The 22,727-nt window shown below is 43.6% G+C and overlaps 1 protein-coding gene across 2 annotated transcripts in view; it reads right to left on the bottom strand.

Annotated features, from left to right (window-relative positions):
- brinp2 (bone morphogenetic protein/retinoic acid inducible neural-specific 2) overlaps window positions 1-6,421 on the bottom strand; it is a 244,026-nt gene extending 237,605 nt beyond the window's left edge. The window contains exon 1 of one of the 2 annotated variants that reach the window (XM_051953298.1): window positions 5,586-6,421. The gene's annotated coding sequence lies outside the window, so the exon portion shown is untranslated. The remainder of the gene's footprint in view (window positions 1-5,585) is intronic. The other variant, XM_051953297.1, reaches the window with a different exon arrangement.
- Window positions 6,422-22,727: the final 16,306 nt, after the last annotated feature.

Here is a 22,727-nt window from a genome sequence, read left to right as displayed (position 1 = left end):
CTGCAGATTGGCTTCTCGTATGTTTTACAAAAGGTTTTGCTTTGAAGTAAATGTAGTGCATACAATGGAGCAGATGTACAGCATACACCTTCGTAAAAGAGCTGCAACAAAAACCGAACGCAAGAAGCAGTGGGTACCAACAGAGGAACGTCTGTGGTCACTGCATGACAGGTGATATCTTAAAATGTGCCAACCACTACGATATACACCACCAGACAAAAGTTTGAACACACCTTCTCATTTAAAGGTTTTTCATAACTATCTACATTGTAGATTCTCACTGAAGGAATCAAAACTATGAATGAACACATATGGAATTATGTAGTAAACAAAAATGTGTGAAATAAGTCAAAACATGTTTTATATTTTAGATTCTTCAAAATAGTCACCCTTTGCTTTGATTACTGCTTTGAACACTCTTGGCATTGTCTCGATGAGGTTCATAAGCTCGTCACCTAAAATGGTTTTCCAACAGTATTGAAGGAGTTCTCAAAGATTCTGAACACTTGTTGGCCCTTTTGCCTTCACTCTGCAGTCCATCTCATCCCAAACCACCTGGATTGGGTTTAGGTCAGGTGACTGTGGAGGCCAGGTCATCTGACCAAAGCAGCACTCCATCACTCTCCTTGGTCAGATAGTCCTTACACAGCCTGGAGGCGTGTTTGGGGTCAATGCCCTGTTGAAAAATAAATGATGATCCAACTAAACGTCCACATCCAGTAATTAAAACAATGGGTGGCTATTTTGAAGAATCTAAAATATAAAGCATGTTTAGATTTATTCCATACTTTTTTGTTTACTACATATTTCCATATGTGTTCATTTATAGTTTTGAAAATAAAGAAAAAGCATTAAATGAGAAGGTGTGTCCAAATTTTTGACTGGCAGTGTATGTCAGGAGTACTTCAACAAGTTTGGCTTGTTAATCCCAAACTTCCTAGAATCAGACGACAGCAAAAAGAAACAGATTCTGTCAGGACAGGTATTGTCAACATCATATTTATTCCAGTAAAGCACTCCAAATTTTACCAAACTGCTCATATTTGTAGCTTAATTGCACAGAGGCGACTGGAAACAACTGGCCTAGCTCTGTCCAAAAGTAACACAACCCACCAGCCGATGTCTTTTTAGATGCTCCGTCTCACCTTGACAAAAGAACTTCAGTGTAACAGAGGTTCATGTGTGGAACCATAGTCATCTCAACAATGAAGGAAGTGTACTAAATCCCCATTATTAAATATAGTGAGCAAAGTCATGACTTTAATACTTTACTTTTACACTTCGTTAAAAAAACATTTATCATGCAGTCCCTGTAAACTTGTGATTACATTTCCACAGTGTTAAAACAGTCTTTCTTTGACCATTTTCAGTAATTGGCAAGAAGATATCATAAATCTCTGGACCACCTTTGGAGTTAGTCCAGTTGAACCCGCCACTGGATGATTGCCACAGTGCGATTTGGCCGTCAATCACAGCCTTTCAATCCACACAACAGTCCTTCTGTTTCTAAAGGTGAGCAACATGCTACTTAGTTTAACTGCCACCACCGACTTAAAAAAACATGAAGAACATGGGAAAATAAAGTCTAGGGTGGGTTGAATGAACATGCTTGGCCCACTGAGCCAAACTTTAAACTATCTCTTACCAATATGCTGAAAAATCTGAATTTGTCGTTAGGTATGCTTAAGCTATGAGGTGTAACAAAGGAAACAAAACATTCATCGAGCCTTTCTCACATGTTCTCACACAGACATTCATGTTCATTTTCATATGAAGTGAAACAACATCCCTTTTCTTCCTCTTGCGTCATTCAAGCATGAGTAAGAGCGAGTTACTTTTGGATTTTGTTGCTCAAAAATCCCAGATGACTGATTCTTGACTTTATCCAAGAGGAAAGCCGATGTAAAAATGCAAGAGATTTGTTTCAAAATTCGATTTTTCCTGGGAAAGAACTTCAAGACCCCCACTCCTGTTGGGTGTCTTTCCGAATCTGCACCACGACTTTACAACAAAACTAGGTTCTAGTAGTATTTATCGACCAACATTAGCTGGTTCCAGCTTCGATCTTTTGATTGTTTTAACTAATGATCAGAGCTGTCAATTAGCTTTCAGTCAACTGCCTACACAGGATAATGTCAACACTATCCAAATGGCCCACTATTATCTGTATAGTGGTTCAGTAGTTGTGGAAAAACTGAATATTCTTTCAACCCAGATTGAATAACATATTGTCATGGTACAGGCATCTTCACAGCCCATAGAAAGAAGAATCTGTGTGTATTTGTGAAAAACTTCATTCATTCAGATGTGTCTGACTTGGATCTATATTTCCATATAAAACTTGAGTTATAAAATTCAGCTCACAATGCTTCGGGATGAAGCTGGAAGCCAATCTGAAAGCGTGCTATTATCCATCAATCATTGAATAAGCTGCATTTTCAATATCTTCCCCTGACCTTGCAGTTTGAAGGGCATGATTGTATCGCCCGTGCTAGTCAATCTCTGAAGAGCCTCAGTGCTGATGCCACACATTTACATACATACGTGCACGCATTTAGCTGACGCACTGGTCTTCAGAGTGACTCACAATGAGAGCAACAGGATCCTCGGCTCTGGGTTTTTTAGATCGCTTATAAAGCAGAGCAAAGGTCAGAGATGGAGTAGCCGGTTAATTGTGCCACGTTGGATGATAGTGCAAGAGCGAAATTTGAGAAGAAAAAGAAGCTAATTGGAGAGGTCAAACGGATTTTTCTTATAGAGGAGGACAACGCTGCAGTCTGTCTTTGCTCTGAATATGCTCATGTGGAAATTTTGTAGTACAGCACCAACAGAAAGATGTATCCACAGAATTATGCAATAACAAACAGACATCTTCAAAATGTCTTCTGTGGAGCAGTTACCTGTAAAATGTGTCTGCCGAGGCCCATCAGTTCAGCCGTGCATTGTCACAAGCGTATCATTTCCGTACAGACGGATGTACTTTTACATCATTTTGGAAAGTACAGACTGGAGACTATCGTGGGGCTTTAAATGAGTTCCACAGAGCAAAATGAGAAGCAGTTTAATTTTGCTATATTTGATCGTACTGCTGGAGTTTTACTTTGCCGAGGGAATGCAAAAAGGAAGCGGGTTTTATTTCACCAGATTCTCAAACACAACCGCATTCAAAAAAAAACTCCAAGTTCAGTTCTACACTTTCAATGCAGAGTTAAGTCTGGTTTACTGAATGGCTTTAGGCTGTGATCCTATAAACACGCAGGGTTAAATCTAAGTGGCCTGAGATGCATTTGCACTGAGAGGCCAAAGGGGAGAATTATGATTTTTAAGTGTGAAACTTTCAACATTTATTTCCTCAGTAACTTTTGCCCACACAAAATCAAATCATTTTTAAATAAGCTGGCCCTTTATCCAACGTTCTTCATTCATTCAGTTGCCAAAAAATGTTGTTTTCCTTTACGTGTGAAGCTGAACATCATGCACCTGCAATTTGTTAATGGATCTCTGAATACTTTTCAAGCAGAACACACAATGGCACTCATGGTGCAATACACAGCTCTGTAATTAAAAGAGGCTTTGTCATTTTCTAAAGGAGCAGGGCACTGTGAGAAATAATGCATTTGGTGGGGACAACTTTCATTGGTGGATTAATATAGATTTGGTGCTCCAGTGAAGGATGTGTGTAGTCAAGCAGGATACTCCTTAAGATATTTTAAATAATTTTCAACTTTCAGTTTGACATGGTGGTATGATGAGATTAAGTGTGTTGTTGATAGGGTGAAGAGCTCAAGGAAATTTTTCAAATTAAGAGCCTTTGTGACGTTCGAGAAAACAAATTATGCAACATCATCGCTTGGTTGTAGGTTTATGGGTGACAGTCTACTGTGTGCTCAAAGCGTGAAAGACACGGGCGTCCACCGGGGTCAAACAAAGAGAGGCCATTGAATGCATTATGGGAAATGTAGGATCCAGCATTTTTGAAGCTGGACACTCATAAAGGGGAAAAATGTCAGGGGTCCTCAGTGTCTGCTGCATCACTCTCAGCCATTTTTTTTGAAAATCTCTCCCTTGCAAATCCCCACAGCTTTGCAGTAATCATTTCAAAATCATGGTATCGATTTCAGCCACCTAGCACTGCTCGCATGCATATCCCCTTTACTGTACCGCACTGGAGACACTTGATATGGAAACCTCTACAAGGTCCCATTTTAGCCTAAAAGCAAGACACAATGCAGATTTGTGGGTGTTTTTGATTATTATTTTTAGCTTGTTTTGTTAAACTCCTCCACTCCCACCTGAGTACATTCTCTAATGGACACTTCTTCTGCATTCATCACTGGCTGGAGCATTCAATAATCCTTTTCCCTTTCAATCCAGTCATGATGTCGGTACGAATGTGCACTTATGCTGCCATTAGACTGCGTGTTATTAGAGCTCCGTCATAGACCTGACCTTTCAGTTACATGCTCTCAGAGATACAGTATATCACAGAAATGCCCACATTGTCACTAAAATGTGAGAAACGATGCTGTACTCTGCTGCTGCATGTTCAGTGTTTGGAACAGTATTTACAGATCAAAGCTTGATCTTTCTGCTTCCAGTTTCCAACTTGCTGAGATGGGTTTTCAGTCCTTCCTCCCCTATGATTTGTTTGACAACACCTATTTTTTTTTCTGGAGGGAGAGACGCGGTCTGTGGCTTTGGATGTTCAGTCTAAATCTGAAGGCAGCAGCTCCCTATCTCCGAGGATTTCTTACGGCCACATAGAGTATTCTCGACAAAGTAGCTGACAGGTAAATGTTGTGCTTACATGGTTCAGAGAATTTGTGAGAAATTGTGCGGATGCATAGCAGGCATTCAGGGTGACTGATGGAGCAGCAATATCATGCACACACGAGCACAGAGAGACTCACAGGGAGGAGAGAGGCAGGCAGGAAAGTGTTCATTGGTGAGGGGAGGCAGCAGAGAACACACACATGCTGGTGGAGGCAGAGGTTGAAGGACAAGTCAGCTCCAGTTTATGGGCAAAAGGATGTGGCAGGAGGGAGATTGTTGTGTCCATGTAACCTCTCACACATAGGATAGTGAAGTTAGACACAATTTGGCGATCATTCACAGCCAAAAAACATGCATTTCTGCAGAGCATGATCAGAATTTCCTGGGGAAAAGTGCACATCTACGCACATTTGGATGAAGATAACTCACAGTATAGGAGTTTATGGAAACATGAGAGGGTAATGTTGGGAAAACTCACGCGTGACTGATATTTATTTACACGTGCACTCTTTTGCATGCTTATTTCAAATTCTGACGCGCAGCAACAAATTCCCTCTCCTCGTCCTTTATTAACCAAACGAGCCTCGCATCTGATTCATCTGAAACCCACGTTCTCGCTGTCCCGCTTTCCTCACCCTCTCCGATCTATCATGCGTCACTGACCATCCTGAACCCGCATTGTCTTGCGCGTAACAAACCCGGGAGTGCGCTGCGCGTAAAAACGCGCCTGGCACGAAAACGCACAGCTGCGATACTCTCATATCCCCCCTCATTTTTTTCTTCCCCCTGTGTGGAGACACAGTCAAACTCACCCAGGGTGCGAACGCAGGTCCTCCCCGTGCGTGTCTTGATGCGTGTCCGTGTATCCAGTAAAAAGAGCTTGGAGAGCCACGAGCAGCAAAACGAACAAGTGGACGGCAGCCAAACGCCACAGACTTCCCTCCGTCTTCCTCCTCTGTACCTCCCTTTCTCTCTCTTTTTTCTGCTTCCCTTCACTCTTCCCCTCTTTCCCGGGGCAGGTTGAACATCGGCTGTAATAATCCAGACATTGTCCTCTTCATCGACACATTTAAAGCAAAGATACGGAAGAAAGACGCCGCTTCTCGCCACTGAACATAAGTTGAGAGTTCAGAGGAATTCTGGCTACACACGCTGTCCAGTGTAATTCTCTTCCAGAAACAGTCTGAGTGAGCAGAATTTTTTTTTTTTTTTTTTAAAGCTCCGAATTCAGAGTCGAATCCGGAGTTGAAATTGGTGCAAAAGCGGAGAAAGTTTGATTCAGAGTGGCTGAAAAACAGATAAAACAGGGCAAGGAAATAATCCCAGGAAGATCTCTTCTTCTTCTCTGACTTCTCTCTCTCTCAGCACCTCCTCAAAAACTCCCTTAATAAAGGGCTGTAGCGCACCTGCGGTCGGAGCGGAGACGCGCAGGTATCTCCAAACACCGAGCACCCTCCTCCTCCTTCCTCTTTTCACTCTGTGCGTGTTTTATTCCCCTTTTTTTTTATTCCCGGTCTGCAGAGTCTCTCCGCGCCATGGACATCACTCAGTGTCAAAGGCTGGCGTTGCTTCTCCAAGAAGCTCAGAAAAAGCGTCTCATTTCACCGCTCTCCTCTCCTCTTCTCTCCCTCTCTCTCTCCTCAACAAGCTCAGTCCATCCTCCTGTTGGGAAGCCACGCCTCCCTCAACTGCGGATTGGTCGGAAAGCAGGAGAAGGCGGAAGAGAGAGAAGGAGGTGAGGGCTGGGATGATGCGCACTGAGGAGAGAGAGACTAGTGAACAAGGGAAGATCAGCTTAGATGAAGAGAGAAGATGGAGAAGAGAAAGGAAGGAATAGAGAGAATGTGGCAGGAAAGAAGGATGATGATGATGATGATGGTGTGTGTGTGTGTGTGTGTGTGTGTGTGTGTGTGTGTGTGTGTGTGTGTGTGTGTGTGTGTGTGTGTGTGTGTGTGTGTGTGTGGATGGATAGATGAGAGTATAAGCAGGGATGTTCATGCACTGAACTCTGGGTATTTGAGCCCAAAGGGACAGCCTGGCTAATGAAAGTGAAAATGCATCTTTCCTTTTGTTTTTTTTTAATTCACTTGCAGTGCTTCTGCCAAATCTGTCTGCCGCAAATCTGCTCTGACTTCTGGCAAAACTGAATTCATTCTGACAATGTCGCCCAGACACAGTCCCAGACTGCAATGGGTCTCTCGGCCTACTTCTCTTTGTAAAATGTGGTGTCTGTCAGCTAAGCAGCTTCCTCGGTGAGTCTGTGATGAATAAGTAAGTGGTTTGAAGGGAGGCTGCGGAATGAAGTGCATGTTGAATATACTGCCCAGGGGCGTCGGGAAGGGAAAGAAGTAACAACCTGAGCCACCTCCGTAATGGGAGCAAATGAGGTGGGCCGGATATTGTTGTGGCGCAGTCGCACCGTGGTAGCAGCAGAAAGCCGACAAAAATCGCTTGACAGCTCCTGGGAGAGGCTTTGATTGATGGCAACGCTCCAGGGAGTGTTTCAATATGAACTTGGTTAACTCGGAGCCACATGAAGCATTCATCACGAGCTGCCATGCAGGAGTGAGGTGCTCACCGCAAGCTAGGCAGCATTTTATCTAGAAAGGCACCTAGGGAACATCTTCGCAGAGGTAGCGACTACCTATTTGCTGCTATTTTTAAGGCTTCACATCAACAAATCTCCAAGACTCGCTCAAATCAAAGCACCAGCGACACGACTTCAGGTTGCTCATCAAGATTCAAGAGTCTTTAGGATGGAGGGTGTGGCATGTTGAACTCGTTTCCATGCGAGACATTTGCAATTTGAATTTGAATGAACTTTAGATATACAATAATGTAAATACAGTCATAATGATTGAATGATTTATAGATGAGACTTATTGAAAATCTGCATTATGTCTTTCTGATCATTTTACTGCTGATTCCACAAACCTAAATCAACATAAGAGACATAAATGCAATGGGCTTTGATGAACAAAATAACGCATCTTTTGCTACTAGTGTCACCCCTTCATTCCATTTCCCACGGTTGTCCACAATTCTTTTATCTTTTGCTTTTTGCATCTGTCTGCCAGACTTCTTGATTCAACCACCTTTTGTTTGTTCTTGTATTACCCTCTGTTACTGATTAGCAATCATACGGAAGCTAACCACTATTCATCCTTGTATTTACATGCGATCCCCTCCCTACCCTCTGACCATCCCTATAAATTGTGTCCTCTGCTAATGTTGTGGGCTGGCTTACTTTCACAGACTCATGTTCTGTGTTGATCAGCCCACCTTGTGCCAGAATACCAATAAACTCCCCACTACAGCAAACTTCGAAGGACTAAGAGTGAAATTTCTTCAACAGATGTTTGTTCCTGTATTAGAATTACTGTCTGTGACTTTGTGTCAGGTACCAGTCTCATCTGTGTCTTTCAATTTTAGGCCCTAACAGTTTTTTCTCCTTTTTCAGAGCCACGTGTGTCTTTAACAGCTGCTTCTGAATGTATTTCTTTCTCTTTCCTGTCTTTTTCTTTTAAGATCCGACATGGTGGAAATTGTTTGTTCTGTTTTGTTTGTCTTAAAAATTTGTGGGTGTACATTAAGCACTGTAAAACTGTGAAGATGCTTACTACTGCCACCAGAAGGTTTTACAAGTCAGTAAGTATTTTTTACAGTCTCTATGCAGAAACTGGGTAACAAGTAGTTATTAGTATAAAGTTAGTTTAATCCTGTCACCTCGCTGAACCCTTCTTCTGGTAAACCATTCAGAAACAGTCGCCACCTGGCAGTCCTGCAAGTTAATTTACTTTCCTTAAGCGCTTCTGCTAACTCAGCCACAAAGAGAGCGCACCAAACGTTCTGTTGTTGGCTGCAGGAGTGAGCACGAGAGTCTTCATGCACTCCCAACATCTGAGCACCTGAAGTTCCAGGGAATGCTTTTATTTAGGCTACAGGAAAAGCAAAAACCTTTAAGACCAAGCTGACGCCGATAAACGAGGTCGAGGTGTGTTGCTGTGTTTTCATGTCACCTTTTGTGCTTCAGTGAAACCTAAACTCAGCCAGTGTTTACAGTCCTGTACTTTATTCCTTTCTGTGCTCACATATACTGCACTTTAATACCACTGACTTCCCAATAAAGCTGTTCTCATTTCCATATGCTTCTGTTTCTGTTGTAAGAAAACAGAATAAGTATGAAAAAGCAACTGAAACGCAACCCATTAGGACTATGTGTTGACCAATAGCCGCTCTGAAACTGTGGCTCAGCACCTCTAAAATTCTGAATTCATAACCTGGGCGCCGTTTAACAAACTTTCCGTACGTATCTGTTGAAAATAAAAATTGTGCTGAGAATTATGCAATATTCTATGCAAAATCATCATGTCTGTGTCCGTTGTGGTGCAGTCAAGTGTTCTGAGCTGTCAATCATACATGCAGAGAGTCTTCTTTCTGAAGGGGGCGGGGACAGTGGCAGCTCAGTGGGATTTAAAGCGACAGACACTGAAACAGGGCTAAGACCAGACAATATTGCAGCCAAAGGAAAAATGAACCATCTTTGCAGTATTTTCAGGTGAAAAACTGAAAGGTACACTCTTGGAACACTGTGAGAATTTCACTAATTGGCTCAGGACAGAATATGGAATCCTTCTCAGCAAATTCTTTCTTTTCTTTACTGTCTTCCGACTGTCTATCTCCACTGTGACGCCTTAAATTTCTCCCTTCCTTCCGCCTCCTCTCTCCTCATCCCTTTATTTGCTCTCTGGAAGTCTCGATACTTCCAAACTTCCACTTTAAAACTCTGGCAGCACACAAAGCAATACTTGCATAGTGTTAATTACAGTAGCTGTGGATATCATGGGAGCACAGTTACCAGCTGTGAAGTTGCTTTTAAACACCAGCAGCACAGATAAAGTCACAGATAAAGTTCCGAGTGACTACTTACTTGTCTGCCTTCCTTGTGAAGGTAAATAAATATAAAAATCAGTAATTCAGTGCTGTCAGGCATATATTGTAGTGTTCTGCCAAACAAGCAGAATGATTCAAATGCATCTTTCACCTTGGTTTGTGCACATGGGAACTGAGCCCTCATCACTGACAGCTATAAGAGAACATTTTATTGGCAGAATGAGTATCGTTAGTGCAGAAAGCATAGCATTTGGTGTCACAGTGAAAGCCAAGTGTGCTTTTTTTTCTATTCCTCCTCATCAGGATATTCAGTGTGGGATTGCTCATTCCTTCTCTTGTCATACCTCCGTTCCTTCCCCTCCTCTCGAAACAAATGAGGGATTAAAACAGAGTCGTCTGGAACAGAAGACTGCGATGGGAGAGGAGTAAGAAGATGACAGCAGGCCGCTGAAATCCACAGGATATGTATTTCTTCTGTCTCGGGGCTAAGAAAGTACAACACCCACTCAGTAGCTCAGCTTGATCTCTCTCTTTTTTTATTATTTGCCATTTTCTTTTCTGCTGTGTGCTGTAATGTTAAAATACTGGACAGCAGGGACATTTTTCTTGCATTAAATAATAATCACAGCAGACGGATGTTAATGCACTTTTTCTTCATACATTGATGTACGCAGGGATACATATTTTTGACTGCTATTATCACAAATGCCCTTCTTGTGCCAAAGTGAAAACTCAAATTAAAATGCAGATAAAAGAGGGATACATGGTTAGAAAGGTGCAAGTTAATAATGGGAAAATCCCTTTTTTTTTTTTTTTTTTTTTTTGGTGGTAGGGGTTCGGACTGCATGATAGGAGAATGAAAATAGCCCAACCAGAAAAACGTAGTGTGGTGGTACCAAAAATGGATTGTTTTGTCCTTTGTTGGTGTATCATACTTGATGATAACTGACATGGCATCTAGGGCATCTTGCAACGTCCCAATAAAAAGACATAGAATTAGTGAACTTGATAATGACAGTAAGGGTATACACAGATAACCTGAAAAAAAAAAAAAACAACTGTCCAGTGTAAATGTAAAAACATTTATCGTGAATGCAAATTTGTAACACTCATTCCTGGAAGGGCTTTTATGAGCATAAGAGTTTGAAATAATGGGATGAAAGGAAACTAAACTGAGCACGACAAGACATGAATGTAGCAGGATACGAACCCATTTAAACACTTTAAATTTAGAAACTACACTTCACTCCAGGTCCGTTGCTGCATTAACTGGGATTTCTAGGGTTTCTCTCTTGAAATGTTCAGACAGCAAGATCCACAGAAAAAAGCTCCCTGAGCAAAAGATGTTTTACAGAATGGAGCCATGACATTGACCAATGGGAGCCCATAATGTCCTCTTTGTATGACCCAAGAATGGGTCACCTTTTGTGTCTTTGTCAGGCTTTTCAGAACACTAGAGAGACGCTATCAGTCATGCTATTGTTTCTGTACATTCTTGTTTCCGTTCGTTGGTCTCTTGCTGATGAAATCACATAGGATGTGAAAAAGATCAAACTGTGGATAGTATTTTATGGCAAGAAGTTCCGATTGTATAATTGCCTGCTTAGATGCAGCGACTGTCTTGTCAGAAATATTTTGTAGGTTTTGATTTTAGGTGAGTGGTGATAGTTATGACTGTAATCCATTTGGTGTTTGCTTTGTAAAGGGTGCACACTTCTAGTAAATAACACCTTTTAACATTGCCCAGGTTTTACAAGGCTGTTTTTCTCATTCACTCATTTCCACACCAATGGCAGTAGAACGAGGTGCTCACCTGCCACCTTGGGGCTCAGCACTTTGACCAAAGGCACTTCAGCAAGAGGAAGGGTTGGGGATCAAATAGCTCCACCAAGTGAGCCAAGACCACCCACGACAGATCACCTTCAAAGTACAGTGATCTGTAGATAGTTTGTTTGAGAGACCGTGTTTAAACAGAATAAATTCAGTACCTATACATTCAGATGTACCACACGTGTAAATCCATGTGATATTTGTCTCAGATATGTAAATAGATAAAGCTACAATTATAACTTAACTCATGTGTCAAACATGCTCTGGTTCAGTCGTCTGCAGTGTCACGATTTGTTGTATTTCTCTGATTTGTTTCATTAGAAATTTAGTATCTTTATGGTTTCAGGAAGATTTATTGTGTGATGGATTCATCAAGAAAATAATCCACAGATAAAGAGATGATGGAAATGAAGATGGCAATTTTCGCCCGAGAACATAAAATAAAAACACAAATGTTCTCTTTAGGCATCTTGTCGGTAATGTTGGTATCGGTGTAGTTTGGTTTTAATCTGTCCTGCACACAGAGAACACTCACAGTGCTACTTAATGCAAGAAACATCAAAGGAAATGAACAAAACAAAAAGGTCGAAATATATATATATATAATAGCATTTACCCTCACAGCTGGCTTTTCCCAAAAACTCCAGAGTTCAGTGAGTTTGTATCTTTCAGCCTCGGGCAAATCATAGTTCCACCAGGAGGCTCTCATCACAAAGACCCCTGAAGTCACCTTTGCAGTCTGCGGGCTGGTAAGTATTTTCAGTCGCTTTCAACTGTGAAAACTTTGCCTCTGAAACGCAGACTCAGATGACATAATATATAATAATATAACTTTCTATACATTCCTATTCTAAATATTCTGTTATTCACTGAATCAAACTTGTAGTCTTGCTCCAATTGTCCTTGTAACTGAGTAAGTTTACAGAATCCGTGTGTTCCACAGCATGCATAAAACAATGAGGATGCTCTGAGCATCAAGTCAAAGATCAAGTTCAGTCAAACTTTATAGCAATCGCATCAAAGGTCGTAAATCAGATACTCAGTTTTTCACACAAAGCAGCAAATGTAAATTCCTGCTTTAGCGTAAAAGCCATTGTCAATCACCCAGAGGTAATTATTCATGACAGTTTTATACTAAACTTACCCTTTTGTTGCTCTGTTTTACCAGCTAATGTTACATGGTAATAATTGAATCTCTCTGCTTCCAGCTTTTTCAAAATTTCCAGTAAATCAGCATATATACAGTATGTCAAGTTATATTTGGACTTTTACAGTTTATGAACTTAGATAAACAATTTGAGAATGGGTAGTCCTAACCAAATGGTGTAGATAAGAATTTATAGCTTTACTGGTGGAAAGAATGACAAGGCAGCATGGGTGATCATCATGTGTATGAAAGAAACCGACAATTAAGGTGAATAAAGACACTGTCAGGTTGAGGGCAAAAGTTAACAAGCTGCCATTACTGCAGTGGTATCTTTATAAGACTACGATGCACTTTACCTCAGCTTTATCCATCAAATCTGACTGAATGTCCTGTAGAACCTGTTGAAAATGGAATCACCAAAAGGTTGTAAAATTTACTTCTGGAAAGGACAACATTTGCTAAATATGCCACAGTGTTTTTGAAAGTAATAAATAGAATACATATGGTAAAATATTAGAAATATATAAATAAGGAAATTAATAGATGTAGAAATACTGAAGGAACCAACATGAAAGTCATTATACGGAAGTGTAGAAATAAATTCAAAGCATACTGGATGTGTTGAATTTTTTCTTTACACATTTACTGATTTACAACAAATCCTTTTAATCTTAAATAAGTCTTTTCCCTTTTTCTCATCAGAAAAAATAACAACATATATTACCAATTTCTTACTTTTTTTGTTCAGTCTGGCTCCATCAGGTGCCGTTAAAGGCATCACCACATCCATTAACGTCCTTTTAAGATGCACTTGTGCACCTACACATGTATGAGTGCCCACAAGAGGAGTTCACATGCATTAGTAATACATTAACACTTCTATCTGATTACAAGTCAATTATAGCGAGTTACAAATTACACAATAAATGATTATTCTGCTAAAGAGGAAGAAGAAAGTGTTTATTGTGGCCACTGTGGACACCACATAGTTGTTGTAATTATGCCATGCATGACACTGGACTTAAAATTGACAGTTTTACAGAAGGAAACTCTCATATTTATTGACTTACAGAAGCAATCTGTTCCCAGTAGCTTCCTCGGGATCTCCTCAAGTGCAGTTTTGTTATCTCAAAATGAGTGAGGCAACTATTCCATTAATCTAATCTGTGCTACTGACTTCAGCTCCATCAGTTAATTTCCTGCCCTTGTTTGGACTGTGTATGGGCTAATATTGTATTAATTCGGATTTGTAGGCGCAACTGAGAGGTAGTGTTCCATTAATGTAGCAGAGCTGACTACAGCCGCTTGCATCATATACTCATCTGACAGGGAGAAAAGAAAAAAAAAGACCGAAATAGCAAAGAGAAACTGGCTCCAGGCCGGATAAGCAGCAGAGATGATGTCCATTTCCTTTGTGATATCGCTGACTATCGAAAAAATAGAAATTGTTATGAGAGACAAGATGCTTCCGCCTCGTGAAACAGGAGTGCACACAAATTCTCCTGGCTTCTATAATGAACGTGCTAAACTGCTGAGTGGCTGTAGTGCCTTGTTTTAACTCCGTCCTCTGTGGGCTCCTTTCTGAGTGTCAACACATTACAAGTGTGATTCCACCACAGTGAATACTCTGTAAAGGGACTGAAGTCATTTCCTCTGTAATTACACCAGAAATAGAACATGATGGAGTACCTGTTTTTGTTTTTTGTTTTTTTGTTTGTCTTTGTGTTCCTTCCCCATTGTGAAAGTGGCAGTTAGTAAAGAACTAAAAGGCCAGGAGAAAAAATGATGGAAAATATTTGCACCCCACAGAAAAAAATAAATAAAATAAAATCAGATTTTTCAAAATGTAATGGTCTGTCTAAAGTTTCAGGTACTTTAGATGCATAGATGCTTTTAAATTGTGCAATTTTATCATGGAGGCATTTGAGTAAGTGCTTCCAAATATACGTAACCAACAGCAACAATAAAACCAGGATGAACACTCATATCTTTTACTTTGTAGAAGTCTTAGTGTTCTAATTGCTGAAAGGAAGCTGTAAACATCTTTAGAGGTGCGGATGAATGACAAAAAAGCATGAATTCTTGACCCCTACTGTGAGGGGATCCAGTGGTTTTGTTGCAGAGGGCATTTTGCTGCCCTGGTGTGGGTCACATTAGAGGGAAGGGTCACTAGCAATTAATATGGAGTTCTTCTAAATGAGCACTTTTGTCTTATGATAAAGCATTTCCACCCTGTTGACAGAAGTCTCTTCCAGGATTACAATGCAGCTTCATAGAGTACATGGGGGAAAATGAAAGACTTGATGAAAATGATGTGACTCATAAGCCACGGTCTCTACAGTCACCAGATCCCAACCTAACTGAACACCTATGGGAGGTTTTGGATGCCAACCCCGTCATCAAAACCCTAAATGAAGAAATATCTTTCAGATAAATCCTTGGAGTCTCTACACCTCATTCTTCCAAAACAATAGCCTCCTGGAAAATGCTCTTCCCCATACAGCACAACAGAGCTACTGGTTCCCGTCGACCATTGAGATCTGTAGCACTCTCTTGGTGTTTTCCACACATGCACTTGTGGATTCATTTGCCCATATCAGTTGTTTCCACATCTCTGTGGACCAGTGTCTATGGTTTCTGCACCGCTGAGCTTTTAGCATCTGCATTCATCTTTCTAATGAGGGGTTTACGCACTGCAATCCCACTGTAATGTCCCTCTCTGTGTAATTCACAATGGGCTGTCTTTGTTGACAGTATGATCCCTTTCTGCACTGACATTCACCTGAAGAGGAGCTGCTTTTTGATGTTTTCTTTCAAATTGCACCAATGCATGAGATTCATAGTCTTTAAATGTGTGCTACGGAGATGCCCTACGAATATCTGGAGGAAGCTTGGAGTAGAGCTGCTGCTCCTACGCAACTTACTCCGTCAAAAGGAGCCAGATGAGGTGGTTTGGATGTCTAATTTGGATGCCTCAAGGAAGACTTTCTTTGGAGATTTTCTGAACACATCTACCTGGGAAGAGACCCCAAGCCAAACCCAGAACCTGCTGGAGGGATTATGTATGGATAAGTGGAAGAAAATGGATGGATGGATGGATGGATGGATGGATGGAAGTTTTTGTGATATGTCACGAACAAATGTAATCTCTGAGAAAATAAGTTTCCCTCAAAGTGTAGCTGAGAATGCTGTTTAGTTATATAGGAATGTAATATTCACTATGTTTTCCCATTGAACTAAATGTCATCTTAGTCACTGTTTCTATTAAATCCAGCTGAGCACTCTTTGTGACTGAAACTCCTGCCATCCATCCTCCATCAACAATCCCTCTTTACAGTCACTTTGATCTTTTCTTCTTTCCATTTTTATGCAAAATCCAAATCAGATGTCCCTGCTCAGCATTTAATCCCTGCCACGGTTCAAGATTGAATAATAATTGCTTTATTGTAGCGTGCAGTGCACCTGTGTGGAACCAGCTGCATTACTTGTGTTTCTCTACTCATCTCACAGATATGCAAAACATAATCTAGCAACATCTAACACCATTTAGCCTGGCTTTATCTGCAGCCCGTTGACAACAGTCAGCAACACTGAGCTAATTAGTAAAGTAGCTTACCACACCGGAGCTATTTCTCATTAGCAAGCAAACTGTTCCATCCTGCAAAATTCACTCTTTAGTTTTTGGTGCCATTTATTAGTCCAAGTGCTTTCTTTCGATCAGGTTGGATGTTGCTATTTCTGCTGCACACTATCAAACCGCTCCTGGCATGAATTTGAAAATGCTCCCTGGACGCTAACAAACGCACAGGATGTGTAATTTACTGAGATATGTATACTGTAGCGCAGAAACTGTGAAATTTAATGCCACAGATTGAAAACAGTGCCGCTTATAATGCAGGTTTCAAAGCGAAACATGTGCACTCTGGAAAATTTGTGAAAATATCTTCATGCTCCTCTCTGATTTCTGAGCTGTTCAAACCTTTCAGTTTTATTTTTGTGCAATTTGCTGATTTCCTGTCAAGTCTGGTTGATGAAAATTTTGTTAATTTTAAATCCACTTCAGAGCTAAATTCAATCTGACTGTGTGTAACGCTGTCTTCCACTCTGTCCTCCTTTACTTTCTCTCTTTTTTTTCTTCCTATCCGCCTCTCACACTAAACTCCGGCTGCCTCAATGTCACAGCAGCAAGGCAAAGACAATTAAGGTGTATAAATATGTAAATATGGTCACGGCAGCTCAGCGGGAGGAACGCCGTAATGACATTTTCTGCCCTCGTTTGGCTAATCCCCAAGACACCTCCGAATTAGAAACCTTAATGACAACCAATAACGCACAGATGGTCAAACTCTGGGGGCACACCGGCCCTTCTGATGCTGCCCGGGCTCCTTGCGGCATTGCTCTTCATGCCAACAATGTGCACACATACACACACAGGGAACAGGGACGCAGAGATAAACACATGCAAACAGGCTAGCCAAGCGCTAGCATGCAGGGAAGCAGGCACAGGATGCCGAACACACACAAGCACACACACGCACGCACATCACCTCGCCAGATGCCACCCGTGCCCATGGGGGTGATCATGGTCGTAACTAGAAGGTCAGGTCTTGGCAGGCCGTTTAAGGCCAGGCAAGGCTCTGCTTCCGTGTGCTTTCCATGCGTGTGTGTGTGCGAATGTGTGTGTGAGTGTGTGGAGGTTATCGTTTGGTGTCTCAGGTAATATGTCCGGCGAGGCTCGGTGGCAGATGTCGACCATCCGTCTTGCAAAGCTGACATATAGAAACACTCCCCGCAGTTGCATCTCCAGAGAGAGAATGAGTCAATGCAAGGAAAGTGTGTGTGTGGGATAAATGTGTGTGTGAGAGATACAAAAGAGAGTGAGAGAGCAGGAGCACAGACAGAGAGCGAGGTGTTTTGGCTGGTTTCCTACAGTAATTAGTTCAACCTGGCTATTTGTTCTTCCTACCTCTATTAGATGGGAAAATGTTTCTTTGGGGAGTAAGCAAGTTTTTGCAGAGGGCAAAAGGAAAGATTTCTGAGAGTTGGCACTAAAGTAAAAGTGCACAATATGTCACTCAGCTGATAAAAGATATATCAGGGAATAACTGCTCTGAGAGTATAATCTATCTAATTTGTTACACCAGCTTGACATATGACAAATTAATTGCTTGGGAGTGCAGTTTGTCTGTCCAAAATAGGTTAAATATGTCACTCTAACAATGGATGAGATAAAAGTAATAACTGTCTAGCTCAAAAGGCACATTTTCCTCGTTTATCATTAAATGTTTTCTATTCAGTCAGTGTCTGATTTCTACATACTCTGCATCGCTTCTAGTTGTTCAATTGAGGTCTTCAGGAAACCTTCCAGAAGCAGAGCATCTTTGAGTCACCTGTCCTTCCTCTGCAGCTATTTTATTCAGCTGTGGGTTTGTCGGCATATTGAAAATATCCTTGCAGCTCGTTTATAATGTGTGTAGGAAGAAGTACTTTGTTCCTGTGCTACGCAACATCATGTCTTATTTATTTTCTATTTCCTTAAACTTTAGCCCATAGGAATAGGGAAAGCCATAGCATTTTTTCACATGCTTCAGCTGGCAGAGAGGTGAAATAAACAAACTATAAAACACTGTATCTGCTGCATGTATGTCAAAATACAACAGACAATTTATTTTTTGTTAAATTTCGATTTCCTATCCATCCATCCATCCATCCATTTTCCTCCGCTTATCCGGGGCCGGGTCGCGGGGGCAGCAGGCGAAGCAGGTCGTTCCAAACGTCCCTCCCCCCAGCGACACTTTCCAGCTCTTCCTGGGGGATCCCGAGGCGTTCCCAGGCCAGACGAGATATATAATCTCTCCAGCGAGTTCTGGGTCTGCATCGGGGTCTCCTCCCAGACGGACGTGCTCGGAAAACCTCCAGAGGAAGTCTCCCCGGAGGCATCCGAATCAGGTGGCCAAACCACCTCAACTGGCTCCTTTCGATGCGAAGGAGCAGCGGCTCTACTCTGAGCTCCCTCCGGATGTCTGAGCTCCTCACCCTATCTCTAAGGCTGAGCCCAGCCACCCTACGGAGGAAGCTCATTTCGGCCGCTTGTATCCGCGATCTTGTTCTTTCGGTCACTACCCAAAGCTCATGACCATAGGTGAGGGTTGGAACGTAGATGGACTGGTAAATCGAGAGTTTCGCCTTACGGCTCAGCTCCCTCTTCACCACGACGGTTCGGTACAACGCCCGCATTACTGCTGACGCCGCACCAATCCGCCTGTCCATCTCCCGCTCCATTTTCCCATCACTCGTGAACAAGATCCCGAGATACTTAAACTCCTTCGCTTGGGGAAGCAACTCCCCCCCAACCCGGAGGAAACACTCCACCGGTTTCCGGCAGAGAACCATGGCCTCGGACTTGGAGGTGCTGATCCGCATCCCTGCCGCTTCACACTCGGCTGCAAACCGCTCCAGTGCGTGCCGGAGGTCACGGTCTGAGGATGCCAACAAAACCACATCATCTGCAAAAAGCAGCGAAGCGATCCTGAGGCTCCCAAACCGAAAACCCTCCCCACCACGACTGCGCCTTGAAATCCTGTCCATGAAAACCACAAACAGGATTGGAGACAAGGGGCAGCCCTGGCGGAGTCCAACACCCACCGGAAACGTGTCTGACTTAATGCCGAGTATGCGGACACAGCTCTCACTTTGGTTGTACAGGGACCGAACGGCCCGTAACAACGAGCCTCGGACCCCATACTCCCGCAGTGCCCCCCACAAAGCCCCTCGGGGGACACGGTCGTAGGCCTTCTCCAGATCTACAAAGCACATGTAGACTGGCAGGTCATACTCCCATGACCCCCTCAGCAGCTCCGCAAGGGTAAAGAGCTGGTCTGCTGTTCCACGACCGGGACGGAATCCGCATTGCTCCTCCTGAATCCGAGGTTCGACTATCGGTCGGATCCTCCCTTCCAGCACCCTAGAGTAAACTTTCCCGGGGAGGCTGAGAAGTGTGATACCGCGGTAGTTGGCACACACTCTCCGATCCCCCTTTTTAAAAATAGGGACCACCACCCCGGTCTGCCACTCCCTAGGCACTGTACCCGATGCCCACGCGACATTGCATAGACGTGTCAACCAAGACAGTCCAACAATGTCCAGAGCCTTCAGCATCTCAGGGCGAATCTCGTCCACACCTGGCGCGTTGCCACCGAGGAGCTTTTTAACTACCTCGGCGACCTCTGCCACGGATATGGACGCAGATACTCCCGAGTCTTCAGGCTCTGCCTCCTCCATAGAGGACGTGTTTACCGGGTTAAGGAGTTCCTCGAAGTGCTCTTTCCATCGCCCGACGATATCCCCAGTACGGGTCAACAGTTCTCCACCCCGACCATACACAGCCTGGGCGAAGCCTTGCTTCCCCTTCCTGAGGCGTCGAATGGTTTGCCAGAACTTCCCCGAGGTCGATCGAAAGTCCTTCTCCATGGCCTCCCCGAACTCCTCCCACACCCGAGTTTTAGCTTCCACCACTGCCGCAGCTGCCGCCCTTTTGGCCAGCCGGTACCTGTCAGCTGCTTCAGGAGACCCCCGAGCCAACCAGGCTTGATAAGTCTCCTTTTTCAGCCTGACGGCCTCCCTCACCGCTGGTGTCCACCAGCGGGTCCTTGGATTGCCGCCACGACAGGCACCAGTGACCTTCAGACCACAGCTCCTAACAGCTGCTTCTGCAATGGAGGCTTTGAACATGGACCACTCAGAATCCATGTCCCCAACCTCCCCCGGGATGCAGGAGAAACTCTTCCGGAGGTGGGAGTTGAAAACCCTACGGACAGGGTCCTCCGCCAGACGTTCCCAGTTCACCCGCACTACACGTTTGGGTTTACCAGGTCTGTCCGGCAGTCTTCCCCGCCATCGGATCCAACTCACCACCAGGTGGTGATCAGTTGACAGCTCTGCACCTCTCTTCACCCGAGTGTCCAAGACATACGGCCGCAGGTCTGACGATACGACTATAAAGTCGATCATCGACCTTTGGCCTAAGGTGCTCTGGTACCAAGTACACTTATGAGCAACCTTATGCTCGAACATGGTGTTTGTTACGGCCAAACCATGACTAGCACAGAAGTCCAGTAAAAAAACACCACTCGGGTTCAGATCGGGCAGGCCGTTCCTCCCAATCACCCCCCTCCAGGTTTCTCCATCGTTGCCCACGTGAGCGTTGAAGTCTCCCAGGAGAACTATGGAATCCCCGGGCGGTACCCCTTCCAGGACCCCACCCAGAGACTCCAAGAAGGCCGAATACTCTGAACTGCTGTTCGGCGCATAAGCACAGACGACAGTCAGAATTTTCCCCCCTGCAACACGAAGTCGCAGAGAGGCGACCCTCTCGTTCTCCGGGGAGAACTCCAACAAAGCGGCGCTCAGCCGGGGGCTTGTGAGTATCCCCACACCCGCCCGGCGCCTCTCTCCCTGGGCAACTCCGGAGTAGGAGAGAGTCCAACCCCTCTCCAGGATTCTGGTTCCAGAACCCTTGCTGTGCGTGGAGGCGAGCCCAACTATATCTAGCCGGTATCGCTCCACCTCCCGCACCAGCTCAGGTTCCTTCCCCGCCAGTGAGGTGACGTTCCACGTCCCCAGAGCTAGTCTACGCCACCAGGGGGCGGCACGCCCAGGCGCCCGCTCCTGCCTACTGCCCGGTGGGCATAGCACCCGACCCCGACTTCCTGCCCTGTAGGTGGTGGGTCCACTGGGCGGTGGCCCCGCGTTACTTTTTCGGGCTTTGCCCGACCGAGCCCCACGGGACCCCAAGGCTCGGCCACCAAACGCTCCTGTACGAGCTCCCCCCCCAGGTCTGGCTCCAGGGGAAGGCCCCGGTTTCCCTATCCCGGGCGAGGTAGCGGCTTTGCCTTTTATTGTTCTCATCAAGGTCTTCCTATCAGAGATTTTAAATAAATGTAGATTTCTATGCAAGCACAAGTGAATTTTCTGCTTTCGCGATGTTAGCTAGTTGGTCAAAAACACACTATAGCCTGTTTAGATAGTAGTAGTAGTAGAAAACTCTGGTAATGCACCTTGTGTCTAGGGCAACACTTAAAGAGTGGCATCAAGCAGCAGTCATCAGAGCTGAAAAATGAAGCCAACATGGAAGAGTCACAAACTTCAGTTTCTTAAATGGCCACTTGAGTCTGATTCCAAATGCGAGTTCATTCTCATACACCCCCGTGTTAAAATGACAACTTTACAGGAGAATGAATGAGAACCTACACAGACGTATTTACAGGAGAAATAAACATGTCTCTATAGTTACTTTCGGGGGGGAGGGGTATGTACGGATACTGAATCGTGTGACCTAAATATGTAGCGGGTGGTGGGAATTGATGGGACTCGGAAACACTCCCACAATTTGATCAATTGTTCCTTCTATCATTTTCGACGGATAAGTCCTGATAAGTCTGCAACGGTCGATTTGTAGAAGGATCACAATCATGTGATCGTCAGCAGGCAGCTACTCATGTGTGGTCGTAGTTACAGTGACTTCCGTGCTGCTATCTTGCAATGATACAGAAATCTTTAACAAATCCGTGGATCCAGACTGCCCAAATCTAATCACTTGGTCCTTTTGTCATTTCTGACCTTCCCTGAAAATTTCAACCAAATCTGTTCGTCTCTTTTTGAGTAATGTTGCCAACAGACAGACAAACAGACGGAGAAACAAACACTGATCATCATATAACTCTGCCGCGTTCTTTGGCGACATAATAAATACAAATAGTTGGTATGCTATTACTATAGCATTTGATAATGTGTTATATCAAAAAAAAAAAACAAACAAAAGAACAATGTAGATCTGGTGTTCTCAAGATTTATTTGAACTCTGAAACTAAATTTAATCCACAGATGCAGATTTGTCAAGAGGCTAATTAGAGCCACATCTCTCCAGCAATCACCATCCATCTCACGGGAGTCTCCAGGTGCCTCATTTCCTGTCCTCGCACTTCATTTTGCACCATCAAGTTGAAAAAGACTTGACAGGAGTTCAAGTGCATCACAAGCCTTGTAGTGTGTTCACTGTCGGGGGGATGAGGGTATAGCCCTCAAG

This window comes from Acanthochromis polyacanthus, chromosome 9 (assembly GCF_021347895.1).
Source record: "Acanthochromis polyacanthus isolate Apoly-LR-REF ecotype Palm Island chromosome 9, KAUST_Apoly_ChrSc, whole genome shotgun sequence".
Classification (NCBI taxonomy): Eukaryota; Metazoa; Chordata; class Actinopteri; family Pomacentridae; genus Acanthochromis; species Acanthochromis polyacanthus.
This window is presented reverse-complemented; position numbering and strand designations above follow the sequence as displayed.